Raw genomic sequence first — 22,122 nt, 5'->3', positions numbered from 1 at the left:
CCCCCCCCCCCACCAACCCCCCACCCCCGCAGCCGCTGGTCTGCAGTTAACTCTGCTCATCAAACACACAAACCTCTGCTTATGTTCTGCTGTATTCACTATTAAGTGGAAAGTGATGAAGAAAGAGAAGAGAATATTTAATACAGAGTCACCTACATGTCAGTGATTTTATGTATTACTTTCTTTAACAATAGAAATGAAACAGTAATGGGATTCGAATGGCCAAACCACCTCTGCGGTGTTCAGGGACGTAATTGTGACCACATTTAACACAAGTGTAAATGCAGTTGCGTCAGTCCACATTGAACAAATACATAATAATCACACACATCTGTTCCAGAGTAGCAGCTACAGCAACCATTAGCCAGTAAACAAAGAGCATTCCTCCCCTCATCCTCACATTATTCAAGACATCTGGGCATGGAGGTACGACCAGTCGCAAAAGCAAGGAAACCCCAAAACGCAGCACCACAGATGGCTACCATCTTCTTGTATTCTATTCTACAATCATTTTTAATTGTTTGTTTATTTTTTACTTACAAAACAAGAAGAGGGGGGGGAACGTAACCTTAACCCCCTTCAGATCTCAATTGGATTTTAATGTGGACACTAGAGACCCACATTAATTCCAGGTGTAAATGTAATGAGATTCCAGTAAGGCTCTACCCTACAAATGAAGATTATATCCTTGACTCACATCCATATATTCAGTACGGGTCGAGGCGGGAGAAGAAGTCAGACTTAGTTTTGCAGACAATAAATAATAAATCCTGTGATTCTGATCTTTGCACATTCGTTGCCTCCATCACTTTGAATCATATCTGGTGAGCAAGGGCGGATGTTTAATAATTCAATTGGCTGCTTCTTAGGACATCATAACACAGTTGTCTGATTTAAGCGCTTTTGGTAATTACTGGCCAGAAACAAGGGGTGAAGAGCTTTGCTTTTTTTATAGATCCGGCACTTTTCAGGGGAAGTGGGTCTAAGCTGAACCTCCACCCTAATCCAATTACTCATACCCAAATGTTACGGCACTCCAAATAGCACTTGTAGGTGACGGGGAAACGGGACAACAACCAATTAGCATTTTTTCAAGGGCCGCTCTGGCAGGTGGAGTGCTTATGAACAATTGTGGGATCCATTAATCGGGATGTCATTTGCACATGGCCGTCATTTCAGAATGGCACTCGAGTTCGCGCGGCTCCATCAAAAGGACTCACAGAGACAGTGGTACTAATCAGTCCAAAGCAAACAGCTCTCCACCAGTTAAAACTCGCCCAGTTTGAATGTACCATTGTGCATCAATTTCATGAAAACGGCCTCATGCTCAACCCTTAACATGCTCAAGAGGACTAAATGTGTATCATGATCTGGTGCAAAGGGAAAATGCCAATTGCTGATGCAAAATGAGGGATGACTCGTGGTTGGGGCAGGAGTGTTAGGAGGGTTGATGACCCTGCAATGAATCCAACACTGAATGAAGTTGCACTGTGCTTCCCTCCTTTTTATACCCTAAAGAGAATATTTCTCCCGAGTCATAAAGGTAACCAACCTACCAAACTGAAAACAACCGTGTTACCATGTACTTCATTGACAAACTTCAGTGCTAAGCGCATATCACCTCTCCTCATCCCCATCCATCATATGTAACCCAATGCAACACATTGCATTCCTTCTATTTCACTTAATCCAGCAGTTCCCCGGTGCCAGTGCCCCCCCGGCTCCTGGGACGGCACGTTGACAATTAGACCGAACAATGTCTATTCTCTGCCTCTGCATGTAGGACACCTTTTTTAACCAGTATTGAGGATTGAGATGTCAGGGAGGATTACAAGGTGAGCTTACAATGGCACATACAAAGCAGGAGACACACACCTAGGTGTCTTGTTGCTTAACATGAAGGGAGACGTGCCGGCCCAGCCATGACCTTATTAGGTAACCTCTAGTCCAGAGCCAGATGGCAAGAGGTGAAAAAGAGGGGGACTAGTCATGTGTAACGGAAGAAAGTGTTCTTTGCTGGAACATGGAGGACATCTTGATTGGAGCAGTAACGTCCTGCAGTGCATCTCGACCATATCATCTGAATAAACCGTGCACATTGATATGATTTTACACAATTATTTCAGAATTTGCCGCTACAGTAGGTTCAGTAGAAGGAGGATTTTACCATCAGCTATCTCATCATGATCATGTGGCTGCACTCTTCAGCCGTTGAAGGTTGGAAATATCTATTTTATTAACTAACTAAATCCAACTATTGTCATGTGTTAGTGGACTAAACAACTAGATAGTTGAAACCAAAATGAACAGTGTCAACCAAATAAAAGCTGTGAGGACAAAGAGATCATAACACTACAGCAGCTGAGCTTCATGCATAAGGCTGGAGATTCCAGGTTATTATTGTGATTGCACTGAAGTCACCACATGCATTTCCATGTCTTGCTGTGAGCTATACATTAATGTCAGGGCCATAATACAAGCACTTGACAGGGGTAAGCCCTAATGAGTCAACATGGAGAGCTGTAATTGTGCCATGAATGATTTATGGTCGCAGTGAAGGTTATGGGCAGTTAAGTTGAAATATTGCCGAAGACATGCAACAGCTCATCAATCTGTTGGGGTTTTCTGTCGTTTCTTGTTTGCTCTGCTATTAAACATTTGTCCATGCTGATTCCATATTCTGTAAGTTCAGTGCATTATTACACGTCCCCTGTTGTCCAAAGCATCTCCTCAGAAGCTGCCCTGTCTCTGTGGCATTTAATGGCACATACAAAAATCTGACTTGGTCCCCCAGGCTGGCCTAGGCTGACAGAGCTTGATATTATGACAATTAACAGGATGAGATTTGATATTCAGAAATTTACTTTCAACAATTTGAGAATTTTTTTTTTAAACATTTTTTCATATTAATTTTATTGGTGAGGAATTGAATGCAGCTATCTAAAAAAATAAAATAATAAAGCAAACATTTATAAGAGTTAATAGTTTGGGATGAAAAAAAGGAAACTTTGAAGGTCACACAATATTAAGGCGAAAAAGTAAAAAGTGAAAAGCGAAAATTCGCCTCTGAAGCAAACAAGTAAACACATTCAAAAATAATAATAATTCTTAGAATTTCAATAGGGCCTCTCACCATTCGGTGCTCGGGCCCTAATAATGTAAAATAACAGTAAAAAAATTCAAAACTAAGGCTGAAAAATATTGAAAGTTGTGTCAACCAATACAAAATGACTATGAAGCCAGAGAGAAAAGGGCCACACAGAGAAAAGGGCCACACAGTCCAATGTTAGCATAATGGATACTTGTCAAATCTCCCCATTTGTAAATGAAAACAACATCAATGCCCAAACCGAGCAGAATAGATTCCCACCTCAGCATCGCTCCTCTCAGCTCTGTGGTAAACACTTGGATAATGGCCCAGTGTTGCTCATGTGTCCCCACCAACCGATGCTCAGTGATATGCAAAATGCCACTGATCTACTCAGGAGACAAAAAAGGAGACAAAGCAAATGTCAAACTGTGTTCCCCTGAACTGGGATTTGGGGGTGCGGTGGTGGGGGCTTACTGCTGTCGCGGCGAGGTTATGCTAAATTTCTGTGTGTGTGTGTGTGTGTGTGTGTGTGTGTGTGTGAGTGTGTGTGTGTGCTGGCGAGGACAAAAGTGTGCAAGCAGATGTGCATGAGCACACATTAGTGTACTTATGTTTGTCTGTGTCTGTTTGTATATGTAATTATCAGCTGCATCAGACATTACCTTGTCACAGTTATCTCGCCCCCTGTCGCCCAACCGTCCCCGCAAACACACTCCCGAGTCTCACAAGGCTGGATACTTAATGCAGGGGGGGGGGGGGGGGGGGGGAAGGACGGGTGTCTGGTGTTACCGTGGGGCCCTAAGCCGGTTAATGACGCCGGGCACCAGAAGCCCCACAGATGGCTAATCTAACTATTGTCTTCTCTCCACCCAGCCCCTCTGAGCAAACTCTCATCCCACCGGCCCCCCCATGCAGCACGCTACTGTTTACCTCTATTCTCACTAATTCTAATCCTGTTTAGCAACATTCTCAGAACTCTGAATGGCCTCCCCCCCCCCCCACCCGAACCTCCCCTTTCTCTCTCCCCCGATTGTTTTGTTTTGTCAAACGATAAAACAGGACTGCTGGATGAAGAAGGGCCACGATTATCCTCTCTCTTGTGTAAAAGCGGAGATCGGGCTGAGGGGTTGAAAGCACAAGGGACTGTGGGAAGACCTTGGAATGTTCAGGGTTCTCTTTCAAGTCGAGTTCATGCCCCGGCTAATTAACGATTACGCTTCATAGTTGTTGCATTCTCTAATACGCAGGGATGATGGATATGGTGCTGACATCTTCAGCTACTCCCAGAGCGCCCCCCACCCCCCTCTCCTTGCATCGTCTGTCACTCCAAGTCCGCTGTGTCAATCCGGGGCCCCAGTCTGGCTGACTGATACTCCCAGAATTCCTCTCCCTCTATCTGAAGGGAGGTGTGAGAGGGGTATTGTGTGTGGGGCACAGAAAAGCCCTCACGTCTAAATCCAGTGCTCCGAGCTGCACATACGCCGAGACAACTATTCGCACACACACCCACGCCGCCGGTCTGCAACCTCCACCAAAGCGAGAATGTCACCGAGCAGCCTAGAGAGGATCAGTGGATCGGGCCTGTGTGTTCACGCTGCCCTCTCTGCTCGTCTTTTCACTTTTGTCTCCACACATATCAAAGCTTTCTTTTTTTTCTCCGGCTCTTTTGCTCAGCCTGCTAATATGACACATTGCCGTTCATACTGATTTGAATAAGTGGATAAGGGGCACAAAGGCCCCGCGCAGAATGGGGAATGACTTGAAACGCTTTCATCGGCGGCTGAAAAGGATATTGTTACTGTCCGACCCCGCCGCCCGGTTCCAGAGGCGTTTCAACAGTGCAGGGAGATTACAGGCAACGAAAGAATCCACTTAGCACGTTTTGTTTTGTGTTTCTATCTTTTCTTCTCCTCCTATTTGCTCAGTCGTGGACGTATGAAAAGGAGGAATTATACACAAATGGGATTGCCGTCTATCTGTTGCACCCAGGTATTGGCATGCTGTGACTTCAAAGGCCAGCAGAGAGCTTTGAAGTGTAGCTTGAAGAGAGACACCTGTTTTTTTTTTGTCGTCTTGTTGTAATAATTGTTTGGCACACTGATACTTAACGCACCGCCGAATGACAGGCTGGGATTCTGTGAACATCACAATCGGTCCCGGTCACCAAATCCTAATATCCACTGTTGTGTTGGAGGAAGGAACAGCAGCATCACCAAATAATACCCCTGTGAAGCGATTTCTAAAGGAGACACGTAATGCTTTTTTTCAGTTTCTTTCCCCTTGAGTGTTCAAATGTAAAAGGTCTGCAAATTGAAATGCCCAAAGTCTGTGATAAAGAGAGCTCCCCCCCACCCCACAGGAAAGAGTGCTCCCGACCAGCCTTACATAACGCACACCTAGCGGCTAATTCGGCACGAAAAACAAAGCCAGGTAAAAATGAGAGCTGAGGCTTGAAGTGGTTGACCAATCGAAACAGAGTAGGCCAGCTCACCAATCAGAGCAGATTGGGCCTTATCCAGAGCCTTAAAGGGACAGGAAATAAAATTAGTTGAAACAAGTTCAATTATGCAACATGTGCATAATATCTATTTTTAAAAACAGCTCCACTCACACTGGTCAGTTTAGATATCAAGAAATATGTGCAAAACTAAACACTGTTATCTAATCTTCAATATTCTAACGTCCTACCTTAGGTTGTTTAATGCACCAATGCAGTGTCATCAGCCACCTTCTGATAACATGAGCTATCATTTTCCCTTTAAACGTGAGAAGCAGTCCAGGTAATTAAAGAACTCTGTCCTTTTTCTTAACTCTTATATATTCAAGATGACAACCATCTTCTTGAAGCCTTTTTTCTATGTGAATGCGATGGGGAAGGTCTTGACTATATGTGGGCGACCCAGGAGAGCTCTGTTAATCTGCAGCCATACCTGCGACTTCTCAACCTCACCCGGGAAGATGAAAAATAAAAAGGCGTTATGTTTCTGACCCCGAGCCGAGCCTGTGCTCTCCCCGACCCACCCGCCTCGCCCAATCTCTCTCGATTGATAACGCTCAAAGCATTTCTCACATTCCTTCCTCGACCACCTTGTCCCGTCTTCTTTTCATGCATGTGCTTTTATCCGGACCACCTCGTGGAGCACTGGGAGCACGTGCGATTTTAGTATTTGTGGTACATGTTCCAATTGAAACCCGTCAAGAATAAAACTGAATCTTTCCTGAACCACACAGCCCTAAATGTGAGACCTTTTCCAACACACTCTTAATTATTCAGTCTAGTGAGTCAGCATTAAATAAAAAAATATCTCTGCCTCCATCAGAACCCAGTCACGGTCACTTGACACATCAAATCATCTGAGCTGGACACACCCACTTATGGGAGAAAATATGAGCTTAAAAACAACTGACAACACCTATCTTAGTTTAGATAATGTTTTCAGAGGTATACATATACTTCTACATGACATATATTGATTAGAGCCAGTTTCCTATAATTGTTCACACACTGGACTCCAAAGTAACTTAAAACATCATGCACCCACACAGGTATTTTTAGGACCTCCCCTCAGGCCCATGTTGGTGTGAACCAGTCAGGGCTCGACAGACAGCTCCACCCTCCTGTCAGTTGTGCAGCACCTGTTTGAGTGGGACGACTTGTTGACCTGTTATCATTCTTATTGGTGCTTAAGTGTTTTATGACGTCATAAATTAAATCCATAGTTCCGTTCATCAGCCCGAGCAATTTAAAACGCGTGTCCGCGCAAGAGGATTTTACTTTTATTTTTCCATTGCTGGCCTCGGATCAGATAACACCCCGATGTTGCAAAACAAGAAATAAGCAGTGTCAGCTTGTGTGTTTTCATTATGATTCAATGCTGACTCTGCACGTGTTTTTAATACCATTCATTTATAGATCTGATATACAATTATTAGAATATGTTTCATGAAAAATGTCAGGAATAGAAATGGAGCACTGTTCTATATGTGCAGCAAGGCAGGATGTGCCAATTGATATTAAACAAATTATTATTTTGCAATTATCCGGCCTTACATATCTGGTTTAGTGTTGAGTTGGATTTTCATTACGTTGTTTGCAAGGTGGGTACACTCTGATATAGTGCATATGCTTTTCATGAGCTTTAATTAATGTAGTCTGAAAATAAAAATATGCTCATTTCACCTCATCTCCAGAGGGTACATTACATTTCAATTACATTCTGCTTATTGTTAAAGTTAAAGCGACGATCTGCCGTTACACAGGTGTCCCATCCGGTGACGGTGTAGAAGAGAATGGCAGCCCGGCAGCAGCAGGAGTCTACAGAGGGGTTTCCACGCTGAGCTATAGGAGGGCTCCGGCACAAAGAGAAGCTCTGTTCCCCCACTGATGAGCCAGCACAAACTGCCAGCCCCCTCACTGAATCATTCCTCTAGTAAATGTCCTTCACCATCGGCTTTTATGCAGCACAGCTCCCTCGCCCAGACTCCAGGCACTGTAAACGGCGAGCAGGGTCAGAGTAATTGAAATCATTAATCGTGTTTTATTCCACTTTGGGGCAAAGTAAGCTTGAATTGGAAAGAGGTAGGTAATGGCTTCGGATAATGTACCAGTCTTTGAGGGAAGCGAATGAAACAATATTGAGCTGCATAGACTATTGAGTTTCCGAGGTGGAATAGTTGTAGATCATGTATTATTATGCTGTCATGATAAAATAATTGATTTATCCTCTGGAATTAATCTTGTTTATAATCTCTGTATTGATTTATCACGTTAAATTGAAGTCACAAAGACATAAAAAGAGAAAAATAAAACTCAGACGACCCCTTTCACTGTTTTCATTTTTGTAAACCTGAATAGTGCTTTGGCGGTAATATCAAAATCTGAATTTTTTATTGCACTTCATAGATTTTTTTTTTCTTCACATAGGTGGAATAAATTTGTGCTGCAACCTGACATTGTTGTGCAGAGAGACCAGTACTCAACAGTCCACCTCAGACTCTCACTGTACTAGTGTTGTATTAGCTGCACCTTGAAGTTTATGGGATAAACCATAATCACTGTCTCCTCAAAACATTACCATGATCAACTCACACTTAACCTTCCCAGAGGCCACAGCAGTAACCACTGTCATGTGTTGTTGGACCCAACGCGGCTCCGGTTCAAAGGTGACTGTCTGGTTGATTGCACGTTCCATGTCCTGAGCACTTTGGGGTGCAAGGGCACAACATGTCCTCCGCCCTAATGATAGCAGAACAGCATGATGACCTCTCTGGCGCCATGTTCCCAGTTTGGCTATGACCTCATGTTGTTCACCCACTGGTTCAAAGAGACCAACAATGTCAGCTTGTGTCTGACCTCTCTCCACCTCACCCTGCTCCAGTTTCAGCATCGATAGACACGCTGGATGAGGACTCCTAAATATCGTTCAATCAGGCTGATCAGCATGCACAAACGGGTTTACTCTGTCTCTGACCTCAGCACAAGTTCATTGTCATCATCTGTTTGTCTGGACACCGTCATTTAAATTGTAAAAGTGGAGTCTAACTCTAGAAATATGATAAATGAATCTATTCATGCCAAAAAAAACTGTTTTGTTTGCACCTGGTGCTTCAAGCAGGCCCTCACCAAAACTACACATTTGTTCTAATTCTCCTAATAACAGAATATCAACAGGGTAAATTGTTTTGGGTACTTTGATCCTGTTTGTTCTAAGAACCATCTGTGTAGATATGGACTATTCTTCATTCATCCCAGTTACTTAAATCCAGACACTCTCTGCAAAGGCTGACCGTGGATGGTACTTTCTGCTCTAGCTTCAAGGTTTCCCCAGGTGTCTGTCGGAGCTGATCCAGACAGGCTGTATATCCAGTACCTTGTAAAGATATTTTGATTTCAAACATCTCAAAGTCCACATCGAGTTGTCGAGTTGTCATACGACCCTTCTTCTCCCTCACCTTCTCAGTCTATCTATAGATATCATCAAGGTGTTTCCCACTATGCACTGCAGCGAATGCCCTCCCTAACACAAACACCTACACTGTCTGACTCTGCAGGTCTCTCCCCGTTAAACAATGCAGGTGTTTTATCTGACTTCCTTGTCCCACACATTTGCCTAAACATGGCCCAAGGCTTTCCTTAACTGCCATGAGTGGAACAGGTTTCCACTCATCTCCCCTTTATATTTATACATATATATATATACGATTCCCTTGTGACATGTTTGTTCTACAGCTCTGTTCCATTCTTTATTTCACCAAGGTACCGCTCCCCCCCAAGTTATGCTGTTCTCTTTGGTTGCAACACTTTATGTTCAGCAGCTTGGATTGTGCTTTCTTCTATTCTTCCGTCTGGTTCTACCAAATTGGACGACTCCATATGATCTATCCTAGACTTCAACCTCACCAAACCCCATCTAGTAAATGCATTCTCTTTTTGTGCACACACTTTCGTAAGACATTCTTGACATACCATTAAAAAGATACCAAATTATGACGAGCATGATACTGTACCGTTATCCCTGCCCCTGTTGTCCCGTGTCTATTGTTAAGAAGAGCCAATGATCCTCCATCCAACAATTCTTTCTTTTTGTGTTCCAAACTGTTTGTGTGATCGGAGCCCCATTAGCAACTGGGAGCTGTAAAATGTCCAGAGCTGTCCGTCCAGCTCGCCTCGTTCCATTTTCAGTTTTGGTTTGTTTTCCTCTCTACTGCTCATCTGATGACAACCAGCTTGGAGGTTTTCATCAACATCCTTTGTTGCAGACAGGCCTTCTACTTTGGGGAGTCTACAATTCTCTCCCACTGTTGTCCCCCAACCTCCCACTGGGTAGGTGGTGGTAGTTTATTAAATTGGTGTTTCTGGGACTCTCAGAAGTGGCAGGCACTCAACAGTTTCTGTTCTTTCTTATTAGTGATGTTGTGTCTGCTCATTGTGTCCTTATGAGAACTCAGTAAGCTCGGCCTCTGTTTTTTAGATTAAGGTAAAGGTGTGTCCAGCTCTTTCTGTTGTTTATCCAACCCTGCACTTAGCAAATGATTGTTTAGCCTTTAGCTAAACGTCTCCTGAGCTGGAGGAACTTTTCCACTTGCTTTGTGTGCTTTCCCCAGTAATTGGCTTAACACCCTTAACTTTATATCCTGGTCCAAATTAAAGTCAATTTGAAATGGTGCTAAGGTTGACTGCTTTTTTAAACAAGTGCTTTACTTTCTAGATGCCAAACTAAACTACAAAGTTACTGATTGAAATTCACACCAAATCCGGATCCAGATCAACTGACGAGATATGTTAGATACATGAAGCCTACTGGAAGTTTTTTTTAAATATATATATAAGTTGCATTACATCATTTTTGATCTCCATAATTTATTTGCAGACATATTTATATGCTCGTAAAACCTTGATTTAATAGCGTGGTTGGTTGTGTTGTGTTTCCTGGGTGGAAGTGTGAGGGGATGTGACTCACTCCTCCTGTTCCAAAGCAGGTTGATTGCCTCAGGACAAGACAAAGCATGCCTGCACACTGACACACTGTGGCTGGCACGGCTGGACAGGCGAACACTAACTGGATATGTAGTGGGATTTCATCCCTCCCATCATGCCAGCTGGTGTACCTGTCAGGCTAACTGGCTCTGGACAGGATAGATTTTGCTCACTAACAACAAAGGTGAAAGAACGCCGGTTGTTGTTTCTGGAGTCCAGTTTCCCTTGTTGGCTTCTTATTTGTTTGTGTTCACTGTGTTCACCAGATGAATATATGAACAACCACTCTTGTAGTATTCTCAATCTCAAAATGTGGGTTTTCTGAGATGGTTGATCTTATTGTGGTTCATTCATCATTGGATCATTAGTTAATCTAATGTACATTTTGTCATATAGAGTTTTTAATCTTATATGTCTGAGGGAAATTATGATAATCCCACTGGCCTAATTGTTTGTTGTTTTTCAGTATACTGTATGTATGCTATGTTTGCATTAGTGACAATGGCGACCGAGACCAGGAAGACATGAAGCAACTAGTTTATATTAACTCCCACAGCCAGGGTAGCGGTATGACTACAAAGTGAAGATACATGTAGACGCATCGACAACATGAGCCATGGTACAGGCTGAGCCCTACAAGGCAACTCTCCTGACTCTGGTATATAATCATTCTGGTCTTGTTGAATTGCACTTTTCCAGATACCCAGAAGGCCACTGTGCACTGTTTAATTTGTGGTACAATCATGTGCTCTTTTGAGTTTTATTCTGGAGTTTTGAGTTGTTGTTTCTCAGATATTAGAAACAAAACACAAAATCATCTTTAAGAGCGACAAAATAAAAGATGCAGGATGTTGTCATTTCAAGGTAAGAAGGCAAAAGTACCTCTTCAAATTTGAGAGACTGTTGTTGGCAAATTCTCATTCAGCAAAGTCCTTATTCATCTCAACAACTTTTAAACCTTTAACTCAGACTAATCACAAAAATGGGTTTAAATGCCCCCCCCATCTTTCACAAGGTTAGATTATTTTTTCCATGCTTACCACTGATGAAATCAGATTGTAATGAATTTCCCACAACGTAACGTGAATAGCTTTTCTTCAGAGGAGCAATTATCTGACTAAGCCCCCTTCCGAGAGGTGCGTGAAGCAATTCTGTGGCCTGATTGAAAGCTATTCATCACACTTGGCAGTTTCCTCACTTGTGCACCGTGCGTTTTCCACTTCTCAGACCTCCGCAAAAGAAAAGTGTTTTCTTACAGTTTATACCGGGACACACTGTTCTATACTTGTATTCAAAGGCCTTAGCTTTCACGCGGTAAACACTCAATACTCACGGGATAAATTCAAACTACATTAAGTTTTTGAATCAGTTTTTGGTAGCAGTGGAAATATGTTAATATAATCGCTCCCTTTGGTCGTGTGCACTGCCGATCTAATGACAGCCTTTATTTTGCATGCGGTTGTTGTTACCCAGTTATTAGCTTTGCTGTAAATAAGTAATTAGAATGGAAAAATTGCAAATATATGCTCGTACATTTCCCGTAAAATAAGAAACGATATGAAAGTGATTGTTGGAAGCCTTCTTGGGAGCAGGCGGTCACTGGAGAGATGGTGGGTGGAATGGCTGTACAGCATTGAAGGAGCACATGGACAGTTTGTCTCCTTTGGGCAACATTTATTGCACGCACACTTAATTTCCTCAGTCGTTAGTTTGTGTCCGCAGGCAGGACGCAGGAGGAGAGAGGGGAGAAACAGCTCCGGCGCCGTGTTCATCTTTCAATACGTCATCATTTCTCCACAGAGCCGAGCCCCGAGTCGAGCAAACACAATTGCTCTTGACCCTCAGAGCAAAGGGCAGCAGTGATGAGAATTAGAATGGAGGCAACAGTCAAAGAAGGAGGCAGCGTCGTCCTTTTCAGAGTATAACTGTGTTTTTCTCTCTTTTTCTTCTTCTTGGCCATAACAAAGACATATTACCATAATCACCACTTCTCCACTATCATCAAATCGATTCAATTCCCCTCCACTGTTCTCAAAGTCCTTCGGGAGGAGCATCAGTGTCTCTTTGTTCAAGGTGAACCGTGTGAGCTCCTGTGTGCAGGGAGGAGTGCATGTTTGTGCATTCATATAATGTGTGTGTGTGTGTGTGTGTGTGTGTGTGTGAATGTGCGTCTCTGTGAACATCGTTTGTGTGTGTGAGTTTGTAGGTAATGTTCCCTTGTAGAGGCAGTAAAGTCTGGCAATAATCACAAAGCCAGGGAGAGGGAGTCCTGGGGAAAAATCCGCTCCGTCAGTATCCACCGCCACATTATCTATACTACACACAGTGGCAAGTGAACAGGGAGAGAATTGAGCTTTTGACCAGAGGGGCGACAGTTCAAACCAATTTGAGAAGACTAAACAGGAAGGTGTAGGAGATATCTGCGCGCCTCTCAACCTGTCATTACTGTTATTCTGCCCTTGAGCAAGGAGATGGGACCCTTAAGTGCTTTAAGGGAGGGCAATTTAGCAGCCAGGGTCAAAACTACTGCACCAGGCTCAGCTCTCTGAAGAAACTCTCTGTGCATCAGGAAAACAAACAGAAACTATACGATCCCTCTTTGACACCTTTTAAAACATGGTATCTGGCTGCCTTGTTAATATTTGAAGGTCTTCTTGCAGATAAGTTCTATCAATGAATTGTAGATGACATGCTGAGGTATTTCTTGTCACCCTACAGAAGCAGAACTCCATGTATGTAATTCCTTTTATGATTTAAAAAAGCTTTTTGTAGTAGCCAATAAGAGTTTAAGTGCATGTTATTGTCAAGCACCTTTTTGTATTTACATTTCATAACCAAAAGACACCACCTTCACCCCAGTGGAGGCGGAAAATACTCAAAATGCCTTATGAACTATTAATAAACAGCTCTCTGTGCAGAAGGGGTGGAGCAGCTTCAGAGTTCTGTGGACTGTGTCCGGCAGCAGATCTTTATTTTCCGCAGATCAATTCCTGCAGGTCACTTTTTCTGTTTCACTTAATTACCACAGGGGAAGCAAACTGTCCATTCCAAACAGGCAGGTTTAGAGCTGGCGCTGCACAAGTAAAATACAATTTAGGAAATAACAAGAATGGACCAGATCAGTTGCTTTATTATAAACTGTGAGTGTCCAGTGGAGGATGTTACATTAACTTCCCAGGCAGCTTCTTTATGTCAGTTCCATAAATATGAGCTATTCATAGGGTTACAGCATGTTAGAAAATCAAGGAATAGTAAATCTTAGTATGTTAGTTACCTACCTAATGAAATCATGTGCATATTAAATTCACATTTGTGTTATTGAACCCGTTTTGTTGAGCGTGCAGCTTCTTTTCAGCTCAGCAGTCCTCAGGTGTCAGGAGAAGAGATATCTGCTGGATCGGGCTCTGCCTGTGCTCGTGTCTCAACTGTCAGCCCTGCCTCTCGACCCATGTGAGGGTTCTTATCACATCACACGGGACCACTGAACCATGTGGGGTAGGAGCTGTGCTTGTACTGCTGTTGTCAAGCATGTCTAGATTATAATTTATTTATTTTTTCAAACCCTCCACTAATCCTTTTTCCTGCTCCCGTCAGGCAGGGATGGTGCTCACATGTCAACGTGGCAAGACCGCCTCCGTGAAGACATGCATCCATCTGCAGCGGAGTGTGAAGACATGAGAGTAAACATGCACAGGCAGACGCACAACCACACACAGACTCAGTCGCAGGCAGACACACACGCTGGTCGCCCAGGTGCAACCATCTCGAATCACAATCTGTGTCTTTGCACAGAGATTCTTGAGTTTCTACAGCAGATCACGTCAAAATTCAGTAACTACATTTTATTATAGTTACAAAAATGTGAACTCAAGTTACCGAACTCCTTTCAATGGTGCCCACTGAGTACAAAACCTGCAAGAGAGTGGGAATATGCTCCAAATCCAGTGCAATGCAACACATGCAGACAGTTTAAGACATGCGAGAAGACCTTCATCAGGAATGTGAGGCGAACTGACGAGCTCTGTTTGGATAAGTCACATTAATATTAGCAAAAGTAAAAGTTGTCATCTGTACCTAGAATCTTAAAGTTCACAGAGGCCGCGCTGTTGTTAAACTGCCCAGAAAAACATGTTTTTATTATCCTCTCAGCTTTATCTTGTGAAAAGCTGGAGGTATTACATTTCAACTCTGAGACCGATTTTTATTTCTATCCTCCAAAATGAATCATAACCTATTTCAAAAAGGCTACGGACAACAGAGCCAGCAGTGAATTAATTCTGGGCTCGCTGGGATCAGATTGTTTTACTCAGGACAGGAGCCAGGCTGCAAGATGCTGGGATGAGCGGCCATGCTCCAAAATCCTAGGAGCAGGTTTTAGGCCCTAAAATATAAAAAAAATTAAAGGTAAAGTTAGTTCAGGTAAATAGGCAAACGTATCTGTATGATGTTGATGTTATTACTCCTGTTTATATTTCTCTTCACGGTTGTTTTTTCATAATTTCCTGTATTTCATGAACGATCGCACTTGTATCTTCATGCTTTGTCCTCGGGGGCCACCGTACCTCTCAGCTATTACTCCACCCAGATTGTAGTAAAAGCTTCAATAGCTAAAAATCACATGGCTTTGTAATTTAAACTCCCTCTGTAATTGCACAATACTGCAGTGTAACCGTCAACTGTGGGATTAAGTGGAAAAGGATTAAGGGCAGAATAGAGAAACTCACCAAACAGGACATCGCTGCAGTTCCACTCATTTCCCCTTAAATTCGGCAGCTTCCCCTCACCACTCACCACGTTGCACTGAATAAAGCTGCTCCACGAATTAGCCCATTCTCATCTTATAATGGAAGCTGAGTTTATGGGCAGTCTTTGATGTGTGCAGCGTTGCTTGTATTTCACATTTTCCACGTGTTTAATATGACGGCCTTAACGATGAGGAAGGTAATGAGAGGTAATTGCCGGCGCTAACTACGCCTCCATCGAAAGCCTTTATTGTTCTTCATTGGACACCATTTACACCCTGATAGCGCACTCTGCTAAATTAGGCTTGATGCAAATCTTTGCTAATGAGCCATATGTGAGCACTGTGTGTTTAGCTTGTCTCAATACAGCTATTAAACACAATGCTCACTGGTGTAGCATTAGGGCAACAACCATCCTGTACGCCTGGATATTTATTTAAATCTCCGTCTAGTTCAACGGAGTGATTGCTTCTCTGTTTACCAGCTGCCCTACATTTTCTGCTTTCACAACTGCCCTCCTCCCTCTCGGGGGGGACAACAGTGCAGATTTTACCCAGGATGCATCACGATCTGGCCTTCGCGTGACCCCGTCCGCCATGTTGCGAGTGTCTGGCCGCGGGCGGGGTCACATATCGGTCGTTTTTGGTCCAATCAGAATCCGCTGCGGCGCCTGACAGGCCGGAGCTGGTGCTGAGTCTGTGCCCGGCGATTCGATTGGACAAGCGCCTCAGAGCGAACGCAAGAAACAACAGACAACAGGCGAGAGCAAAAAAACAAAAAAGCCCCGAAATATCCAGACGTAATATCGCCTCGTAATCTGAGGAATTGGACAATGTCCCACTTTTCATGATTCATCCCTTTCTGGTGCGGCTCTCCCGCTGGGCGCGCCTCACACTCAAGCAGCACTTTTTTCGCCCCTCGCCTTTGTTTCATGACAACTCCGGGCGACTCGAGCTGTTTACAGGTCAGTGGCGGTGCAAAGAGGGGAAGCTGAGGTCGTAATGAGTCGACACATGGTCCCACAGAAAAACACCTCGCTGGCCCTTGAACCCCCACAGCTGCGAGTCCCACAAGAATGGTAACACATTATCAGACACCCCCCACTGCCTCACCTTTGTGTGGCTGCCACCTGACATTAGAGCGCTTCACTTTGGCCTTGTTAGAGTCCTTAGGGAGGTCAGAGGGTAAGACTGGACACCTGACTGCACAAGTAAGTGACTGTTGTTTTTTGTGTGAACAAGAAATTAATTTCCCCCTGTTGATCAGGGTCATTTTGTCCCGAAATGGAATTAATTTTCACCCAAATGCTGCTTTAATCGTATATATTAATCTTCTGCTTAGTTTCATTAAATTTTTTCTGCGTATATTCAACCTCTATTTTTACTTTTTAACAATATTGTGTTGACTTTTGCAGATGCTATGGTTCATGTGGTGTGATCATTCTCTCTTTCCGCTGGACTGGGTCATGAAAATATCTTCTTGTATTTGGGCGAACTCTGGTCCGTCAGCGGCTTCAAAATATCCCAGTGGGTGTCCAATAAGAAGATGCACCTAAATAATAAATGACTTGAAATAAACTACAGGGAAATAAAGTCATTATTCAGTAATTATAAATGTACATCATCTTATGTTTTCAAGTGACAGGCTGATTGAATGTTTTATTATATTTCATATTCTAATTTCCCTTATTTAAATGTTTACATTTGTAAGAATGTTCCCTGGTTCCCTTTTGACTAATGCAGCATTTCTGGAAAATAAAATAATAATTATACATAGTTTTTTTTTCACATTTGAGTGATATTTTATCTAATATTACTTGTGTCCGTTTGAGCCAAAGAAATGTGTCGGAAAACACATTTTAGAGGCAAACAAATTATTGATTTAACAGACAAATGTTTTTACATGTGTGAATATTATTGTGGATATTCATTCCTCTTCATATGTAATCAAATATTTCCTGTGATCGGGTGATGTGTTGCATATCTGAAATGTAAAATTTTGACAGTTTTTTTTTGGGACAAAATTACAAACACTAAAGAAAACTGGTAGTTTGTCCCTGTGGCTGAGTGCGGATGCTGAAGTATTTTCCTCATGTGCATTTTGTTTGTTGTAAGGAGGGATATGGCCGATTGTGCTCTTTTCAGTTCCTTCTTATTTCCAAAGCCGTCCTCTCTCAAACTTCGTCAGCCATGTCGGAGTGTTGTCTCTCCCAGTAAATCAAGGACGGTGGGGAGGACGAGGTGTGATTGCGTTCACACCCAGGAAGTAATCACACTGGACCTGCCACCGCTCTGATTAAGACTGATAAATATCGACGAGCAGTTAATGAGATGTCAGGCGGGAACGAGGCCCTTCCCTCTTCGCCTAGAGATGACACCAGTGGAGAGGGGAAATGACCTTGACAGGGGGAAACGTCACAACCGCCTCTCATGAGCACAAAGCACCGGCCATTAATTATCCTTAGCTGTGGAAAAAATTATCGAAGGTGCAGCTGTATTATTCCCATCGAAGGAATGGTGGCCGGCAGATGTTTGTTGTTGGGATTTTATTCCTCATAATCACGTCGGCTAAACTGAGAATGATCATTATTATTTTTCATTGGCTGCGATGCTTTGTCTCAATAACCGATTCAGACAGACAACAAAAGGCTCCTGCAGGAGGGCTTAATTGGCCGATTAAAAGATTATCTTATATGTGCCTAATGGCCAAACATTAAAAACCCATCAATACAGTGTAAATAGATACAGATGAACGTTTCCATAAGGATGTTTTTGCCTGAAATAATGATTCAGCCCTTTTCCTCTGTGATGTAAACATGCACACGACTCCCACGAAGACACGAACACGAGCCCGCTAGACATCTGCTGAACCGCGCTGAGGACACGAGCTCAGCAGGGGGCTGGAAGAAAGTAAATACATTATCTCACCAAGCATCGTGTAGGCACTGCTGTGGATGTGCGCTCTGTTCTGTTCCCGAGCTGCCAGCCCACGTCAGGGCACTCCCACACCGGGGCCATGTGATTTATGCATCATGGAACTGGTATTACGCTGTGTTTACTGTAAATTAAGGCTCCATCTTGATAACTGCAGGAACGGGGACATCTTATCTTTCCACAGCGGGCATTTTGATGTGCTTGATCAATCGCCTCGCCGTATCCGAAGGCTGCCGCACCACAGATTCCCACCGACTGTCCAGCTTTGACCGTGAACTCCGGGTCACCCCCGCGGTCCCTGAGCAGCGGTCCTCATGAACATTGTTTCCCTGGCAGACATGCTCAGCTCATCAGAGACCATGCAGCTGCACCCAAACACCCAACAATAGGTGGCTTGTTCTGGGGCAGAACAGGCCGGGTCCCCTTTTTGGGGACGGGGGTGAAATATCTTCAGGGGTTTTGCAATGGGATAATCCTTTGTGATGTTCCTGTGAAACGAGGCGATGGGCTGCACATTTCAGGAGCGCTTGACAAAAGGAAAAACTCATCCGCTGCAGAAATATTTAACAGTTTGACAAAACACGTTGACTTATAACTATTAAACTGTTTCCTTTCATTCTCTCTTTCTTCACCAAAATTGCTGGTACACAATTTATTTCTTGTTAAAGTAACGGATGCCAAAAGACAAGAACGCAGCATTGACTTAACAGCAGCATGGCTTATAACTAGACATGGAAAGGCCAATTTGGGAAATTAATGACACATTTTGAAAAATTCCTTTTCTTAAATAATATTTTCTTTATTCAAAATAAAGATACATGCTACAAAGATGGTCAATGCCCTATCTTTATATTCTTCCCTATGTTTAAGAATTACATATTTTTGTAATCTAGGATGTATTTATTGGGATCCAGTCCACGTTATTTCTTGGGTCATGCCCCTTTACTTTACAGAAATTTATCATAGATCTTGAATCCAGCTGACAGACGGCTGTGAAAATGACCCCCCCCCCCCCCCACACACACAGCATATTTAAAGAGAATGTGTTAACTGCGGTGCTGCATATGGATGCTGTTGCCGGTGAGTTTCAGCATCACACTGGGAAAGGCAATCGGCTGTGACTGCCACATATCAGATCATTTATTACGATTACCCATCATGCCGTATTTAATTTCCTCCATGTGCCGTACAGCAGAGAACCCAGTTAACTCCCAGGCCCTGCACCTCCAGCACAGTTTGTCACTTCCAGATCTGTAATATTATTCGATTCGCAATTACCACTCCACGCATACACCGCTAGTTCTTCGCACGGAGACACGTCGGTTTAGTAGAGAAAGAAAATACTTAAATAATGTAATATCTAAATCAGGTTCAGATAAATAACCTTCCTTCCAGAGGACCTCTTGAACATGTCGGACCAAATATGGGGCAGGTTTTAGCCTATCCTGAAGAGCTGGGTCACAGAGGCTCCTGCAGGTTTACACTGATCACACAGAGGAGATGGGAGGACATTTGGCAGATACAATGTTGATTCATATTATTCATATCCCTTGTTTTTATAGTATTGATTTTATTTTATTTATTTGCTGACAAGTACACTCACACACACACACACACTCACACATTCGCAGGGACGCACAGATACTTCTTTGTTGGAAACATTTGCCAATTAGCAAGTGGTGGAGCCGTGGTGGTAATTAGGGTTTCCAGTCAGCTGGTGTCTGTGCACAGCTTAGCCGAGACAGGTCCGAAGCTAAACGCCTCGCTGTTTGTCCAGCAATTATGTCAGGTCCCCGTGTCACAGCACAGACGTGACCAATTAGCGGTGCCAGGCTAAAGTGAAAGAGAGGGATTATGGCAGAGGAGATGGGGCAGGATGAAAAAAGGAGACAGGCACTGGGTGTGGGGGTGTTTTGCGAGCGCGAAAGACAGGGGGAGGGGGGGGCTAGGGATAGTCTGCAGGGAATAAGAGGGAATAAAAGGAGACAGAGTCGGGCTTTGGAAATGAGGGGCAGGAGCGGGTGAGGCGGGTGCAAGGCAGCGGATTTGTTTCCTTTTTTCTCCTGCCTGTGTGATCATGTTTTGCATTGATCCCCGTCCTGACCGACATGTGGCTAAGACACACTAATGCATAGCGATATTTATGCTAATGCCGTCTCGCTGAGCGAGCGGGGATACAGAAATTAATCTTTATTGACGTCTCAATAATTCTCTCTTGCATCATGTGACACATTCGGATGAAACGAGCCAACATGCAATCAATAATTCCGCCGTCTGGAGTAACGTGACACTACGTCAATACCCGTAGGAAAGAAAACAGAGCTCCAGTGGATCCTGGCACTGGTCCACATTTGTCTTCAAACTGACAGATTATACTTTGTATCGAGCACCGAACAAGCAGCCGCTATCTGGGCCAGTCAAAACAGCTCAGACCCTATAACACGGTCCTCATTCTGTCTCGGGGTACATGAGGACGTTTTAAAGTTTCCTCTGACAAAGAGGTAACACAATGGATAAAGAGAAACTGGGCTGACGACAAATGACAAGATAGAGGACAATCGACGCTGCTCACAATGACTTACTTACATGACACATCAGACACACTGAATTATTCACGTTGAAAATCTTTACTGATGTACATTGTTTGATTTGTTGAGAGTAAAATGACGTGAGAACGGTCAATGGAAAATCCTCATCCCATCAAAGGCTGGATTCAAAACCACACAGAGTCAAATTTAAAAAAAATGAAATCCCACGCTTATTCAACGTGCGTCAATTTCCTCACAGTAACTCATAATGTGACTCAGTAGTGTACTCCGGTCCTCAGTTCTCCATGCACTCCCGTCTGCATGCTCCTGATGAGTCGGGGGTCGGTGTCCTGGGGGATCTGGACTACCTGTGCAACCGGATCGGGCTGCAGGCACCGCCTCATGCTACCAGAAGCTACAAGGACACTAGCAGAACAAAACACTGGAGAAGAATCAGTCTGGAAGGACAATTAGAGAGCAATTATCTGTGGCTACCAGATGTTAAACCATTTGTTTGGGGGTTCTCTTTCCTCCATCGCACCTGTCATCGCCTCCGTTTGCACCAATCAAGTGAAATTGAGTCACAATCACCCGTGCTTCCTAAATGGACAGATTGACGTCCCTGAAGTTTTACTGACTAGGTGTCATAGTGTGTTACGTGTTCCTTTTGTTTTGATCAGTGTTTATATTTAGTGTCCATGAAATGCTGCTGGACCTGTAATACGTGTGTCGCCTGAGTCCGTCTTCTAAAGACAACAGGAGGCTGTGAAAGTCTGAGAGATCCAAGAGGAAATTTATTCTGCCTGCTGCAAAACAAAAAGAACCCACATAATCCTCTGTGGAAACTTCACCGAGCCCATCTAGAGGAGGGGGGGGGGGGGGAAGCTTGGAAAATATCCGCTCTATCCAGACACCGAGACCGGTGCGATCCTCGGCTCTGAATTTAATTGGACAGGGAAAGGGAGAAGAGGGGAGCCAGGGGACAAGGTGCAGGGCAGATGAGGTAGAATCTATGATCTGAGCATCTTCTCCCTTTTTGCCTGAAAAGAAGCAGACTGTTGGCTCGGTGCCTGCGGAGATGAGTGGAGCTCGTATTAATTAGTGGGAAAAAAGACAATGCGGGGAGCTTCGGAACTGCACGTTATTGATTCAACTACTCGCAAACTTTTTGATTTGATTGTGACAACATGTCTTGCAAACTTGCCTGCGAGGAAAGCGGCCCTGCTGCGACGGCCACTTTTTCCAAAAATGTCTGATTTAGAACGACACCATTGCATTTGTGGTATTCCTCCAGACAGATGTGTGATTTGATGTCGAGCCTGTCACAGCTAAATTTGGCAAACTGCTTTTA

This window comes from Pleuronectes platessa, chromosome 9 (assembly GCF_947347685.1).
Source record: "Pleuronectes platessa chromosome 9, fPlePla1.1, whole genome shotgun sequence".
Taxonomy (NCBI): domain Eukaryota; kingdom Metazoa; phylum Chordata; class Actinopteri; order Pleuronectiformes; family Pleuronectidae; genus Pleuronectes; species Pleuronectes platessa.
Note: the sequence above shows the minus strand (reverse complement) of the source record.